Genomic DNA, 16664 nt, shown 5'->3' with positions numbered 1-16664 from the left:
GTCATTGTTGAAAGTATTTTAGGGTAAATATTTTCTAATATACCGTATCGACAGAGACTGAGTAATATTGCTGCCGTTCTATAGTTACTTTATAATGAGTCATGAAAAGTATTGGTTTGATTATGTGATCTCGAATTGCAATTAATAAAATAAGGTTTAAACGAATAAAATCTTAAAGATTGAATAACAATGGTGAATGAATATGTTGAGTTCTAGGGTTCATCAACCTATTCATATACAATAATCAATTAATCCACAAGTGAACATTATCTAAGTTATTATCTTCATTCATCCTCAAAACTGATATTATGTCTAATGATCAATCTAGAACCACCTCTACCGGTATGATATTCGATCTCTCAGAATAACTATAAAGATAAAGGGAATGAATAACGATGATTTATGAAAACTTCTTCAAAACCTCATCTCTGAGTATTAATCAACAAGTCAATGTAAAAACCTAGGGCGAAAGTATAAACCCTATCTCTTGATTGATAGTTCAACAATGATATAAAATAAAGGCAAGGTTTTTCATTGATAATAAAACTTAAACAGTTGTTCACAGGAATTAATCAAAGTAATTGCATCTTCATAGGTTAACTACTACCTTAAACTCAACACAATGGGGTTTAGCTCTCCATAGCCATGAAGAACACACAAGATTTCATGGAGGGATTCATCTTCATCAAGGGAATATCTTCAATTGATGTTGAATTCTCCGTCGAAAGTTGTTGTTGGCTCTGGAATAGGATTTCTCTCTCAATTTCGTTCACCAAAGATCTCCCTCTTATGAGGATTAGGGCTTCTATTTATAACAATTTGTCCTTGTAACGCAGCCACCGCGGAGCGGTACGGATTGGCGAGGCGCGAGACCAAGTCAGAATGTTAAGGCACGTCTCGCCCATGATTGGCGCGGCTCGGCCTTTGCTTTATCCCACTTCTTTGTGATTTCTCTTCTTTAGAGCCTCTACGCCTGCGTGTTTCTCCGTCTTTGCTTCTTAACTTCAATATCTGCACAAATAACACCCAAAGTGACGCAAATTGTTCCACAATTAGCATCGAACCTCTAGAGTTCAATTCTAACCGTAAAATCCTTAAAAAACACAAGATATGTTCACTTTCAGCTCAAAAGGTAGCTAATTTGACACATGCAAATACTGTTAGAACAAGATTTGTTCTGATCAATTATCTTAGTTTTGATGATAACAATAATATGAATTTTGCTTAAGATAATATGGTACTCTAATCCAATGCAATTTCCTTTTCAGGGAATATATAAAGAGTACGCATAATTCAGCGCTCAGAAGCTTTGTCTCAAAGGGTTCAGCATGCAACATCAAAACATGGTCTGGCAAGACATCAGAAGATGGTCGAAGCAGAATCAGAACATGGGTCTATGGAAGCATCAGAAGAACAAGAGAACAGAAGCACTGAAGTTCTGATGGTATCACGCTCAGAAGCACTTCAAGGTCAGAAGATCAGAAGATGCTTTGCACCAAGCTGTTTGACTCTGATGATATTCAAACGTTGTATTCACAAACATCAGATCAGAAGGAAGTACAAGTGGCAAGCTACGCTGACTGACAAAAGGAACGTTAAAAGCTATTAAAGGCTACGTCAGTAGACACAGCGTGAACAAGGCTCGAGGTAGTTGACAAAAGCGTATAACATTAAATGCGATGCTGTACGGAACACGCAAAGCATTAAATGCACTCAACGGTCATCTTATCCAACGCCTATAAATATGAAGTTCTGATGAGAAGCAAGGTTAACGATTCTGCACCAAAACAACGCCTATTAACTTGCTGAAACGCTGTTCAAATTCAAAGCTCAGAATCTTCATCTTCATCAAAGCTCACTACATTGCTGTTGTAATATATTAGTGAGATTAAGCTTAAACGATTAAGAGAAATATCACAGTTTGTGATTATAGCTTTTAAGAAGCAATTGTAATACTCTTAGAATTGATTACATTAAGTTGTAAGGAACTAGAGTGATCGTGTGGATCAGAATACTCTAGGAAGTCTTAGAGGTTATCTAAGCAGGTTGTAACTAGAGTGATCGTGTGGATCAGTATACTCTAGAAAAGTCTTAGAGGGTATCTAAGCAGTTGTTCCTGGAGTGATCAGTGTGTGATCAGAAGACTCTGGAAGACTTAGTTGCTGACTAAGTGGAGAACCATTGTAATCCGTGCGATTAGTGGATTAAATCCTCAGTTGAGGTAAATCATCTCTGCGGGGGTGGACTGGAGTAGTTTAGTTAACAACGAACCAGGATAAAAATAACTGTGCAATTTATTTTTATCTGTCAAGTTTTTAAAGCTACACTTATTCAAACCCCCCCCTTTCTAAGTGTTTTTCTATCCTTCAGTTGGCATCAGAGCGCCGGTTCTAAGGTGCAAGCACTTAACCGTGTTTAGAAAAGATTCAGGAAGAGAAAAACGCTTCAGTAAAAGATGGTTGATGAAAGTGAAAAGTCTACACCTGCATCTACATCTGGCTCTGCTGAGCAATACAACGGTAACAATGGCTATACTAGACCGCCGGTATTTGATGGTGAAAACTTTGAATACTGGAAAGATAAACTGGAAAGTTACTTTCTTGGTCTAGATGGTGATCTATGGGATCTTCTGATGGATGGTTACAAACATCCAGTAAATGCCAGAGGCGTAAAGCTGACAAGGCAAGAAATGAATGATGATCAGAAAAAGCTTTTCAGGAATCATCATAAATGCATAACTGTTTTGCTGAATGCTATCTCTCATGCTGAGTATGAGAAGATATCTAACAGGGAAACGGCCTATGACATATATGAGTCCTTGAAAATGACTCATGAAGGAAATGCTCAAGTCAAGGAGACTAAAGCTCTAGCTTTAATCCAGAAGTATGAAGCCTTCAAGATGGAGGATGATGAAGACATTGAAAAGATGTTTTCAAGATTTCAAACTCTTACTGCTGGATTGAGAGTTCTTGACAAGGGATACACCAAGGCTGATCACGTAAAGAAGATCATCAGAAGCTTACCCAGAAGATGGGGTCCTATGGTGACTGCATTCAAGATTGCAAAGAATCTGAATGAAGTTTCTCTGGAAGAGCTTATCAGTGCCTTGAGAAGTCATGAAATAGAGCTGGACGCAAATGAGCCTCAAAAGAAAGGTAAGTCTATTGCATTAAAATCCAATATCAAGAAATGCACTAACGCTTTTCAGGCTAGAGAAGAAGATCCTGAGGAATCAGAATCTGAAGAAGAAGATGAACTGTCCCTGATCTCCAGAAGGCTAAATCAACTCTGGAAGACCAAGCAAAGGAAGTTCAGAGGCTTCAGAAGTTCAAAGAAATTTGAACGTGGAGAATCTTCTGATGACAGAAGATTTGACAAGAAGAAAGTCATGTGCTATGAATGCAATGAGCCTGGACACTTCAAGAATGAATGTCCAAATCTTCAGAAGGAAAATCCCAAGAAGAAGTTTCATAAGAAGAAAGGTCTTATGGCAACCTGGGATGAGTCAGAAGATGATTCAGACTCTGAAGATGAGCAGGCCAACTGTGCGCTGATGGCGACAGAAGATGACGGATCAGAATCTACATCAGAATCAGATTCTGAAGAGGTATTTTCTGAACTTACTAGAGATGAGTTAGTTTCCGGTCTAACTGAACTTCTGGAACTCAAGTCTCAGATCAGTCTCAAATACAAAAAGCTGAAAAAGCTATTTGAATTTGAAACAAAGAAGCTTGAGTTGGAGAATTCTGAATTAAAAGAAAAACTTTTAAAATTATCCAATAATGTTGGATCTCCTTCTGATTCAGAAAAATCCACTCCTAGTCTAAACCATATTCTGAAAGAATATGATTTAAGTTTCAGGAAGTTCTTATCTAGAAGTATTGGCAGAAGTCAGCTAGCTTCTATGATATATGCTGTGTCTGGAAACAAAAGAGTCGGCATTGGTTTTGAGGGTGAAACCCCATACAAACTTGAACCTGTTGATGAAATGAAACTCACATACAAGCCATTGTATGATCAGTTCAAGTATGGCCACTCCCATGATATTAGGCACACTTCACATGCTCAAAGTTTTCACATAACACACACCAAAAAGCATGTGACACAACCTAGGAAATATCATGAAACTCACATTAAAAATTATCATGCTGTTCCTCCTATTGCTTACAATGTTAAACCCAAGCTCAATCAGAACGTGAGAAAATCTAACAAGAAAGGACCCAAGAAAATGTGGGTACCAAAGAAAAAGACTATTTCCTTTGCAGATTCTCTTGGCGACAAAGAAGATAAAAGTCAACATGACATGTCTCCTGGACTCAAGTTGGTCTCAACACTTGAAGGGAAGAAAGATTGTCTTCCAAGTTCTGGTTCTTAAATCTGTTGAAGAAACTATGTTCGTAGGAAATCAGAAAAGAAAGTTTATTAGTCTTGGAACCATCTGTTTTGTTTGTCTCTAAAGCATTGATGTTTCGTTCTTGAGTATTCTAAATGCTCTAAATGCTACAGAATATACAATATTGAAACATTAATTGTGGACGAATCAATAAATATCTGGTTTGATGATAAACTTGTTTCTGATGAAACAAAGCGCTTAGGAATTTCTGCAGATACAATTTTGTCGTATCAGAAGCTGCAGAACAAAGAAGTGAACCTCCAGAAGCTGTGTATATCAGAAGTAATGGATCAAAAGATCATTCAGATTTATATCAGCACACTTCAGAAGGAATGTTTCCAGAAGAGAAACTTGATCAGATCAGAAGCAGTGATCTGAATCTGAAGGCGTAAAGTCTATTCTGAAATTTACAGCTGTCATCTATTATCTGATGGTGAACACGTGTCTGTACGGTTAGTACAAAGCGTGCAGTTGAAAAGACGCCGACCTAGGTAACTGTATTAAATCATTTCATTTACTGTGTTCTCTCTCCTAATGTCATTTCTCATTAAATGCATAATGATTTCTTTTTAAATCTTTTAAATAACCCGCTTCATCTTCATTCCCTCTTTTTCTCTCTTTCTCTCTATTTTGTGCATTCACTTCGTTGCATTTCTCTTCAAACCCTAGTTCTCTGATTTGATCTCAAAGCATTATCATCATGAACTCTTCATCTTGTTCATCTTCCTCAAAAGAGAGACTTACTTCTTCACAAATCCTTCTACGAAATTATGAATATGCTCCTTTGAAAACTTGCTTGATACCCACGAAGGACTTGGAGGTTTTATGTGAAACTGCTGTGGACTTCAACAATCTTAAAGCGAATGGCTTTAAGTGTGATGCAAGAATCCTTGAGCAAGGATGGTCCAAGTATCTCAATAGATTGGTTGGTCCAATTTATCCTGATCTTGTGAAGGATTTCTGGGTACATGCAACGGTTACCCCAACGGCCATCATTTCATTCGTGCTAGGGCATGAAGTGGTTATCTCTGAAAAACTGATCAGGAAGCTATACAATCTGAATGATGAAGAAGGTTGGTCTGGTTTTCGACATACATCTGTTGATTGGTCAATAGTTGAAAAACAAATCTCTAAGTCTTCTGGGATTGACTCTAATAACACAGGCACCTTGAGGCCATTTTATAGAGTATGGGCTGAGATTATTCTGGGTTCTCTTCACCACAGAAAAAGGATGCTCTCCTCTTCTTACATCAGTCAAGATCACAAGCACACTCTTTTCTGCATTGGCAAAAAGACTGAGATCAACATCTCTCACATTCTGTTTGAGAATCTGAAGACTTCAATCCTTGAGTCAAGAGAAGAGGAAAGGGCGAAGTACCCTCATCTTTCAAAAACGACTATTCCGTTTGGAAGAATGATTTCAGACATTCTTACTGAAAGCAAAGTGCTGGACTCCATCAGAAAACTCAATGCATCCCATTTGCTTGGAGTAGTTCAAGGTCCCATTTTTAATGGTGTGGATTTGTTCAGATTAGAACTCATTAAAAATGTACCTTCTGTGTGCCCAAGTTTTCCTGACATTCTCTCAAGAAGAGTTGTTGCTGAAGGTTTTGCCTCCCTGTTTCAAGAAGAACTGCATCAGGTTGTCAAGTCCTACCTGGAAGATTGTGTTAGGAATCAATCAGATATTGATCCTGCTTGGATCCGTGGCAGATTACTTCCGTCCAAGGCTGATCTTCTGAAGAAGGATCAGAAGGAACTAAAGGCTAGGCTAAAAAGAAAAGCCCAAGAAGATGAGGCTGAGAAAGCCAAGAAGTTGAGGGTCACCTATGATCCTGACAAGGTGGACTCTGAAGAACGAAGAGATAAAAGGATCAGAGATTCCTTTCGCAGAACCAGATCTTCTTCTTCTTCTGTACAAATCTCCAGAAAGGTTTTTACTCCACCTCCTTCTGTCCCTAAACCATCTTTCCAATCACCTCCATCTGAACCAAAAATAAACTTCACCTTACCAAATTCTTCTCCATCATCCTTCTCCTCTCCCATTCTAAACCCCACACCTTTAAGTATTCTTCCCCCAACTCCTTCTGATAAATCTTTCTCACCAATTCCCTTTACAAACACTCCATCCTCGTCTCAATCTATCATTTCTGATATTCCATCCTCATCAATCATTCTCTCAGATATCCCTTCTTCCTCATCCATCGTACCTCCACCTTTTATATCCCATCCCTTACCTACCAGAAAATCCAAACCTTACTGTCTTCTCTACCCTGACTACAAATTCACCTTCAATCCGCCTGAACCTGAACCCTATACCTACCTGGAACTTTTCAGACATGAGGTGATTAGCAGTCTAGACCTTCTGAAGGATGCATTTCTAAATGGTCTGGATGATGTTTCTACAAGAAATCTTTGGAGAAGATTTCGCAAGGATTTTCAAGTAGAAGCAATGGGAGTACAGAAAAGACTAGTGGCTGCTGCCCCTGGTTACCCTGGTTACCTTCTGGAGGAAGATAATGGTATATACTACCATCCTCTCAGAAATTGTGTTGCTGCTGAGGAGAAGCCCTTTGTGGATGAATTGGAAGTAGCAAGACTCGCTGCTGCATTGGAAGCCAATCCTTGCAGGGAGATTGTGGTCTGGATACCTCAATATCCTGTTCTACTTGGGGATTTCAAGACTCTTTTTGACTATCTGAGGGAAAACCCGTCTGAGAAAGACCCAAGCTTGGTCATTCCAGAAGTTGTTGACCCACCAGAAGTTGAAGGTCCTTCTGCTCCCAGGAATCTAGCTGCCATTCTTCAGGCTCTTGAGAATGGAAATTCTGAAATTCCTGCTGCAGAATATGGATATGCTTCTATGCAAGAAGCAGATGCTGAAGATCATGTTGCTGAATCAGATCCTGTTGAGGAAATCCCTGCAAATGATCTATCCATGGAAGTTACAGATCAAGTTGCTATTCCTGTGGTTGAAAGCGGTGAAGCTTCTTCTGATGAATCTTCTCGTCTTGCAAGGACTCTGGAAGAAATTCAGAGGAGACAGGATGAGCAAAGCTCACTCAATGCTGAGTATAGCGCTTTCATGATGAGACAAGAAGGACACAACAATAAGGTTCAAGAGATGCTGACCAAGATCTTGTCAAGACTAGGGCCATCTTAGATTGAGTCTGTGTTGTTTCTTTCTTTTTGTTGCATTTGTCTTTGTGCATCTGATCTTTCTTATCTTCATGTACTTCTGTACCTGCCGTTTGAACCTCAATGAAATCATCTTCTTCCTCCGTGTGTTTCGTTTTGTTTGTCTCTGAATCTTTTTTGCCTTTTGATGATATGACAAAAAGGGGGAGAAATAGGTGATAAATGATTTGATTTAAATCAGTTGCTCTTTCTAACAAGAACTGCAAGTTCTATATGGTTTAAGTGTTTTGCAGGTATAAAGAAGTGAAGAGAATCTTCAAAGCAAACACAAGAAGCAAAAACCATAAGAAGGGTTATTCTGTAAAAAGAATAAGCTCATGGAAACTGAAGCAAGCTGAGTGCTGTCAAGCTTCAGAGATCAGAAGCAAGAAAGAAGAATGAATCAGAAGCACTGATAATAGAATTTGATCCATATATCCATATTTGTCTATTTGTTCTGACAAAATTCTATTTGCTCTGATACATTATTTTAGCCTATATGGCTCTGATACATATAATGTGTTCAAATATACATTTTATGTTCTGACTCGTTCATGCTGACTTTTGTCGTTTAGTTTTTGTTCTGTAACATTTCAGGATGTAGAGATGCTCTGATGATGCTCTGGTACATTCAACAATGTTCTGATACAAATCTAGCATGAAGTGATGTTGGTAGAAATTCAAAGCTGTGAATGTTCTAAAGATCCAGAAAACTCAAGTTCTGAAGCTGTCCTAAATGGAAGCAGAAATCAGAAGCTGTGAATGTTCAGAAGATCAAAGAAATTCAAGTTCTGAAGCTGTCCTAGATGGAAGCAGAAATCAGAAGCTGTGAATGTTCAGAAGATCAAAGAAATTCAAGTTCTGAAGCTGTCCTAGATGGAAGCAGGAATCAGAAGCTGTGAGTGTTCTAGGGATCTAAAGAAATTCTAGTTCTGAAGCTGTCCAATGGAAGCAGAAGTCAGAAGCTATGAATTCTCTAAAGACAGAAGCTTATATGATCGTCTCTACCGAAATAATCAGGGAAGTCTTTTATTAAAGTTCTTCGAGTATTTATTTCAGGGGGAGATTATTTATCTCAGGGGGAGATTGTTAATCTCAGGGGGAGACATATTCATATGCTTATGCTATAGCTGTATAATTTGTCTTTTGCCGTCTGTTCTTTCTGATCGCAAATTCATATCATTTATATATGTTTTTGTCATCATCAAAAAGGGGGAGATTGTTAGAACAAGATTTGTTCTGATCAATTATCTTAGTTTTGATGATAACAATAATATGAATTTTGCTTAAGATAATATGGTACTCTAATCCAATGCAATTTCCTTTTCAGGGAATATATAAAGAGTACGCATAATTCAGCGCTCAGAAGCTTTGTCTCAAAGGGTTCAGCATGCAACATCAGAACATGGTCTGGCAAGACATCAGAAGATGGTCGAAGCAGAATCAGAACATGGGTCTATGGAAGCATCAGAAGAACAAGAGAACAGAAGCACTGAAGTTCTGATGGTATCACGCTCAGAAGCACTTCAAGGTCAGAAGATCAGAAGATGCTTTGCACCAAGCTGTTTGACTCTGATGATATTCAAACGTTGTATTCACAAACATCAGATCAGAAGGAAGTACAAGTGGCAAGCTACGCTGACTGACAAAAGGAACGTTAAAAGCTATTAAAGGCTACGTCAGTAGACACAGCGTGAACAAGGCTCGAGGTAGTTGACAAAAGCGTATAACATTAAATGCGATGTTGTACGGAACACGCAAAGCATTAAATGCACTCAACGGTCATCTTCTCCAACGCCTATAAATATGAAGTTCTGATGAGAAGCAAGGTTAACGATTCTGCACCAAAACAACGCCTATTAACTTGCTGAAACGCTGTTCAAATTCAAAGCTCGGAATCTTCATCTTCATCAAAGCTCACTACATTGCTGTTGTAATATATTAGTGAGATTAAGCTTAAACGATTAAGAGAAATATCACAGTTTGTGATTATAGCTTTTAAGAAGCAATTGTAATACTCTTAGAATTGATTACATTAAGTTGTAAGGAACTAGAGTGATCGTGTGGATCAGAATACTCTAGGAAGTCTTAGAGGTTATCTAAGCAGGTTGTAACTAGAGTGATCGTGTGGATCAGTATACTCTAGAAAAGTCTTAGAGGGTATCTAAGCAGTTGTTCCTGGAGTGATCAGTGTGTGATCAGAAGACTCTGGAAGACTTAGTTGCTGACTAAGTGGAGAACCATTGTAATCCGTGCGATTAGTGGATTAAATCCTCAGTTGAGGTAAATCATCTCTGCGGGGGTGGACTGGAGTAGTTTAGTTAACAACGAACCAGGATAAAAATAACTGTGCAATTTATTTTTATCTGTCAAGTTTTTAAAGCTACACTTATTCAAACCCCCCCTTTCTAAGTGTTTTTCTATCCTTCAAATACTACTAATTTACTCCTAACAAACTCTCCCCAACTTAAAGTTTTGTTTGTCCCTAAGCAAAATTACTCACCTCAATGAAAACAACAAAACATACCACCAGTCATGCAACAAGTTTTTCAAAAAGTTTTTCAAATGGTTCAATTCAGTGACCAATTCAGACACTCTTCATCTCCCTGCAAACTCAGATCACACACATGAAACATATTTTGAAAGAAAATTACCTCCAGAAGTTCAAAACACTACACAACCGCAGTTGAATCAGCACTAATCACTCTCATCAAAAAGTATGATGAATAAAAGAGGGGTTAAACACTCATCCAAACAATTAAATCAACAAGAATCCATATCATACATTCACCATATTGTTAGCATCAAGTCCTGTGGAATCTGAGAATCAGATAGTCTTTCCAGGGTTGTAATGTGGTTTAGATTCAAAGAAAAGAAGATAAACGAGGGTTGTTCTTATTCTAGGGAAGCATCCAAATCATAACTCCTTTCCTTTTCCTTTTTACCTTAAACTTTTTTCACCCATTCTTCTTTTTCACTCGTAGCTCGATGTTTCTCTTTTTTTTTTTCAACAACTGTTTCCTTTCAAACATTGTTTTTCTTTTGTTTCTTTTGTTTTTAAGCTACGAATTTCTTTCGTTCTTTGCAAATCACCATCTATACTTACTCTTCTTTTGATTATGACTCTCCCCAACTTGGAGATCAACCTGTATTTAGATTATATGAATGCTCTCCTACTTTCTATGAAGGTCAAAGAGAAAACACATCACCAAATTCTATGGTTGATGGTCCAAAACAAAACTTTTTATTGAGATCAAAACTCACCAGGTGTTTCCTTGGTGCATATGATGAAACTTATCTTGACCTCAGGCTCAAAGAATGGTTAGCAAAGGATCACACTCTCACAGAAGAAAATAAGTTTTAAGATGGAATCGGCTCAAAGAAACTCTCGGATTCAAACAAATGCCTAAATCACTTCCACAGATTTCCACAAACGATGCGACAAACGGTTTAGCATAATACAAACAAGTCAAAAAAATTGATGGTCTCCTGCATATCGTAAATAATGGAAAGCTTTCCTCACAATGGTTAAGGCTAAGCTAATCCAACAAAAATAATGTACCATAAAGAACTTCTGCCAGTATTTCTAACAATCTACGTTTCATGCACACACTAAGAGTTTAAGTTCGAATATTCATACCTGCCTTGTCACGTATTGAAAAAGAAAGTGAAAAATTAATTTTTTTTTGAAAAAAATCCACTCACTACCACTTTACGCATGTTGCTCCATTGTTGGTACTTTCATTGTCTTGCCTGAGCTTTTCATTATGCTGTGGAACTACTCATTCTAAACTGGGGATAAATAACAAAAAATACAAAAGCAACAATGACAAAAAATAAAACAAAATGACATAAAAAAATCATCACGACAGTTATCATAAACATAACAGCTCACTATCCCCTTCTGTTTACTCCTGGAACTTATCTGGTCGAGCACCTGCATCTCCCCCCAAAAGAAGAGGGTTGGGCTCCGGCTAACCACAGTACGCAAGGCAACTGAGGTCAGGTTAGAGGGAAAAAAACTGCTTTCGCATCACCGCGGCGCGCGCAGATCTTCCGCGACGCGCAAAAGCTTCTGCCAACGTGTCGCGCCTCGGTATGAGGTCTCGCGGCGCGGTGCTGCATTTTTCTTAGGTTTCTGTTCCTGCTCAATCAAACCGGTCTGATGATACATAAAACTAAAATTAAAAACGAGAAAGCAATAAAAACTTACTGCGTTGGGTTGCCTCCCAACAAGCGCTTTGTTTAACGTTGTTTGAGCTCGACAGTCAACGCTTTCAAGGAACTAAAAATGGTACATGTTGCTCCACTCCCTCAAAGTAATCTTTCAACCGTTTTCCATTAACGGTCCAACTCTCATTTGTCTTAGGATTCTCTACCACAATGGCTCCATAATTTCATACCTCTTTTACCACAAATGGTCCCGACCATTTTGACTTCCCTTTATTCGGAAATAACTTGAGTCCTGATTTGCACAAGAGCACCATTTTTCCAACTTGAATTTCTTTGTGGCTTATGTTTCTATCATGAGATGCTTTCATTTTGTCTTTCTGAACTTGATTTTCAGCATCTTTGAGTTCTTCTTCGGTGGCATCGATTTGGAAACTATCCTTCTTGTTCTTAGGATGCTTCTTGGCTTCGAAAAGATTAAACTTTACCTCTTCATCTTGCACCCTTACTTTCATGATCCCCGCATCCATATCAATCATCATTCGGGCGGTTTTCATGAATGGTCTTCCAAGAATTAATGGTACCTCATGATCTTCCTCCATGTCAACTACCACAAAATCCACCGGGAAAAAGAATTTGTCTACTTTTACTAGCAAATCTTGAACCACTCCATATGGTGAGGTGATAGACTTGTAGGCTAATTGCAATGTCATCCTAGTAGGCTTCGTCACAATATTCCCTAATTTCTTGACAATGGATAAAGGGATTAAGTTGATGCTAGACCCCAGATCAATAAGCCTGTCACCAGTGAAGTTACCTCCAATATTTAATGGCAAAGTGACTCGTCCCGGATCGGATTCCTTTCTTGGAGTAGTTCTTTGGATTATGGCACTACACTGGGCATCAAGCAACACGGTCTCCTCATCTGGGTACTTATTTTTCTTTGCGATCATATTCTTCATGAATTTAGTATACTTGGGCATTTGCTCCAACGCTTCGGCAAATGGAATATTTATATGAAGTTGTTTAAATATGTCCATAAACCTTGCATGTTGCCTAGAATTATCTTTCTTTGATGGTGCATGTGGGTATGGGAGGTGTTGACCCGGTATCACCTTGCTTGCCATCTTGTCACATGCTTTCTTCCTTTTGGATTGATCTCTTTTTTTCACTTCTTTATTCACCTCAGTTACAACAATTTCATCTTCCTCCTCTTCCGCTGCACGATTATCATCTTCCTTCTCAACATCATTGTTTTCAACTTCCTCATCAAGCACTTTTGCACTCTTTATTGAAGTAGCATTGCAAGTTTCTACACAAGTCATAGGGTTTTGAAAAGTTGAGACTTGCCTTACGTTTTGCTCGGCGAAGAATTTGGTAAGTTGAACATCTTGCATTTTCCGGTTTTGTTGAATGGCTAAAGAGAATTGCATGAATTGATTCATGGTTTCCTCTAACTCAGAGGGTCCTCTTTGATAACCTTGATTATAGTGTGAAAGCCCTTGTTGTTGATATTCATGGTTAGCCATATGATACTCCATTTCATCTTCCGGTGTGCACCATCCGATATCATGAAACTCATTAACTTGAGGTGTGAACTGTGACACACTTTGAAGGAGATACTCCATTTGTTGAAATAGGATCTCGTTTTGAGCATGAATCGCGGCATTTATATTTGGATCAAATATTCCGACAAACAAAAATCTACAAAACTAGTAGCCAAGTGAAATAACACGAAAAAAAAATATAATAATAATAAAAAAATCAAAATTAAAAGACTATTGCAATAACAAAATCTAAAATAAAGTAACTAACTAAAAATCTAAAATAAAGGAGTTAAACTAAAAATATAAAATTAAGTACCAAACAAAACAAAAAAAATCTAAAATAAAGGAACTAAACCAAAAATCTAAAATTAAGTAAATAACTAAAATTAATACGACTATTGCAATGCGTGCAATATTGACACAGTCCCCGGCAACGGCGCCAATTTGTTGAAAGTATTTTAGGGTAAATATTTTCTAATATATCGTATCCACAGAGACTGAGTAATATTGCTGCCGTTCTATAGTTACTTTATAATGAGTCATGAAAAGTATTGGTTTGATTATGTGATCTCGAATTGCAATTAATAAAATAAGGTTTAAACGAATAAAAGCTTAAAGATTGAATAACAATGGTGAATGAATATGTTGAGTTCTAGGGTTCATCAACCTATTCATATACAATAATCAATTAATCCACATGTGAACATTATCTAAGTTATTATCTTCATTCATCCTCAAAACCGATATTATGTCTAATGATCAATCTAGAACCACCTCTACTGTTATGATATTCGATCTCTCAGAATAACTATAAAGATAAAGGGAATGAATAACGATGATTTATGAAAACTTCTTCAAAACCTCATCTCTGAGTATTAATCAACAAGTCAATGTAAAAACCTAGGGCAAAAGTATAAACCCTATCTCTCGATTGATAGTTCAACAATGATATAAAATAAAGGCAAGGATTTTCATTGATAATAAAACTTAAACAATTGTTCACAGGAATTAATCAAAGTAATTGCATCTTCATAGGTTAACTACTACCTTAAACTTAACACAATGGGGTTTAGCTCTCCATAGCCATGAAGAACACACAAGATTTCATGGAGGGATTCATCTTCATAAAGGGAATGTCTTCAATTGATGTTGAATTCTCCGTCGGAAGTTGTTGTTGGCTCTGGAGTAGGATTGCTCTCTCAATTTCGTTCACCAAAGATCTCCCTCTTATGAGGATTAGGGCTTCTATTTATAACAATTTGTCCTTGTAAGGCAGCCACCGCGGCGCGGCACGGATTGGCGAGGCGCGAGACCAAGTCAGAATGTTAAGGCGCGTCTCGCCCATGATTGGCGCGGCTCGACCTTTGCTTTATCCCACTTCTTTGTGATTTCTCTTCTTCAGAGCCTCTACGCCTGTGTGTTTCTTCGTCTTTGCTTCTTAACTTCAATATCTGCACAAATAACACTCAAAGTGACGCAAATTGTTCCACAATTAGCATCGAACCTCTAGAGTTCAATTCTAACCGTAAAATCCTTAAAAAGCACAAGATATGTTCACTTTCAGCTCAAAAGGTAGCTAATTTGACACATGCAAATACTACTAATTTACTCCTAACAGTCATCACACCATTAAAATTTGGATAACCTATCAATACTACCTTATTCTCTTTCATAATAGATAGAAATAGCAAGCCAAATCTCATAATTCCTTATAGGTACTTGAATATTCTATTTGTAGCCACTAGGTGTGATTTTCTAGGCTCACCCATGTACTTGTTGACTATACTTATTGTATAACATATGCCTATGTCTTCTATTGCATCAATACTTCAGTGATCCAAAAACTTGCTTGTAGAATGACGCTTCTACTTATCTTCATCATAGAATTCACCAAGCTTTGCATTTGTTTCATATGAGTTTGTAATTCTATTTCAATTAGTCATTGCAATCATATCTAACATCTTATTCACATACTTTTGCTTATGCATTATCACATCTTCTTTGACTTTCACAGATTTCATGTCAAGAAAGTATGAGAGCTTACCTAAGTCATTCATCTCAAACTGAGCCTTCATTATTTTTGTCTTTTAAATTCTCAATTTTAAATTAATGGCTGCAAGAGACGAGTAAATCATCCATATGCATGCATATAATCATGATTCTTAAATTGCTAAAATTTTCCACATAGACATCATACTCAATTATGCGCTTTCTAATTCCCAACTGAATACAAAATTAATTAATTCTCCCGTTTGAGGCTTTAGGTGCTTACTTCAAACCATACATGACTTTGTTCAACTCATGCACCCTGTGCTCATTTCCTTTTACTTTAAAACATGGTGGTTAAGTGCCAAAAATGTTCTCTTCTAATGGACCATTTAGGAATTCATAATTTACATTTAACTGATAGAGAAACCTATTTTTGCTACTAGTTATTGCCATAACTAGTCTCACTGTCTTAAGTATTGACACATGAGCAAATACCTCATTATAGTCAATAATATACTTATGTGGGAAACCTCTAACTACTGTCATGTGGGTTCATCTTCACCTTGAATATCCATTTCACATTAATAATTTTGTTTCTCTCAGGTAAATAAACCAACCCTTGTGTGTGATTCTTCTAAACTAAGTTGAGTTCCTCCATCATGGCCTTTCTTCGAACCTTACTCTTCATTACCTTATCATGGACGATTGGCTTAACATTAGTTAGCAAAGAAAAAATTATAAGCTCACCTTCATTAGTGACTGAAATGTTAGATAGTAGTTCACAATTCGCAAGTCTAATAGGAATTCACCTTGTTCTCTCTTGCCTCACATGTGTCTGAGTTTCCATTGATCCATCATTTGCAACTTCGGTGTCTTCAACATCAATCTCTTCGTCTAAACCTTCACTTTTAATAGTTTGTGCAAAAACTTGACTAATATCACTTTCTTTCTCTGTTGTGTCATGTCACTTCTATGTCTCTAATTCCTTGAAAATCACATATGTGTTATTGGTGTGCACCCTTTTGTCCATGTGAGTGTATAACTTATAGGTTCATGAGGAGTGATATCATATGTATATCATGATTTCACTTTGTAATTCCCACTTACTTCTTCTCTGATCACATATGTGCTTAAAACCCCCAAGGGGGCATTTATTTAGTATATAGGTGGATGTGTTGATTGCTTCTCCCCATAACATACAAGGCATTTTCTTGTGATTTAGCATACTTTTGGTCATTTCAAGTATGATCTTGTTTAACATTTGTTTAGTATATAAGGGGTGTGTTGACTACTTCTTCCCATATCATATGAGGCATGTTCTTGTGCTTTAGCATACTTTTGATCATGTTAAGTATGATGTTGTTTCTTTTTCTGCTAGACCATTATGT

The sequence above is a fragment of the Vicia villosa genome, unplaced genomic scaffold (genome assembly GCF_029867415.1).
Source record: "Vicia villosa cultivar HV-30 ecotype Madison, WI unplaced genomic scaffold, Vvil1.0 ctg.000605F_1_1, whole genome shotgun sequence".
NCBI lineage: Eukaryota > Viridiplantae > Streptophyta > Magnoliopsida > Fabales > Fabaceae > Vicia > Vicia villosa.
The sequence above is the reverse complement of the archived record's forward strand: the minus strand, read 5'-3'. Positions refer to the sequence as shown.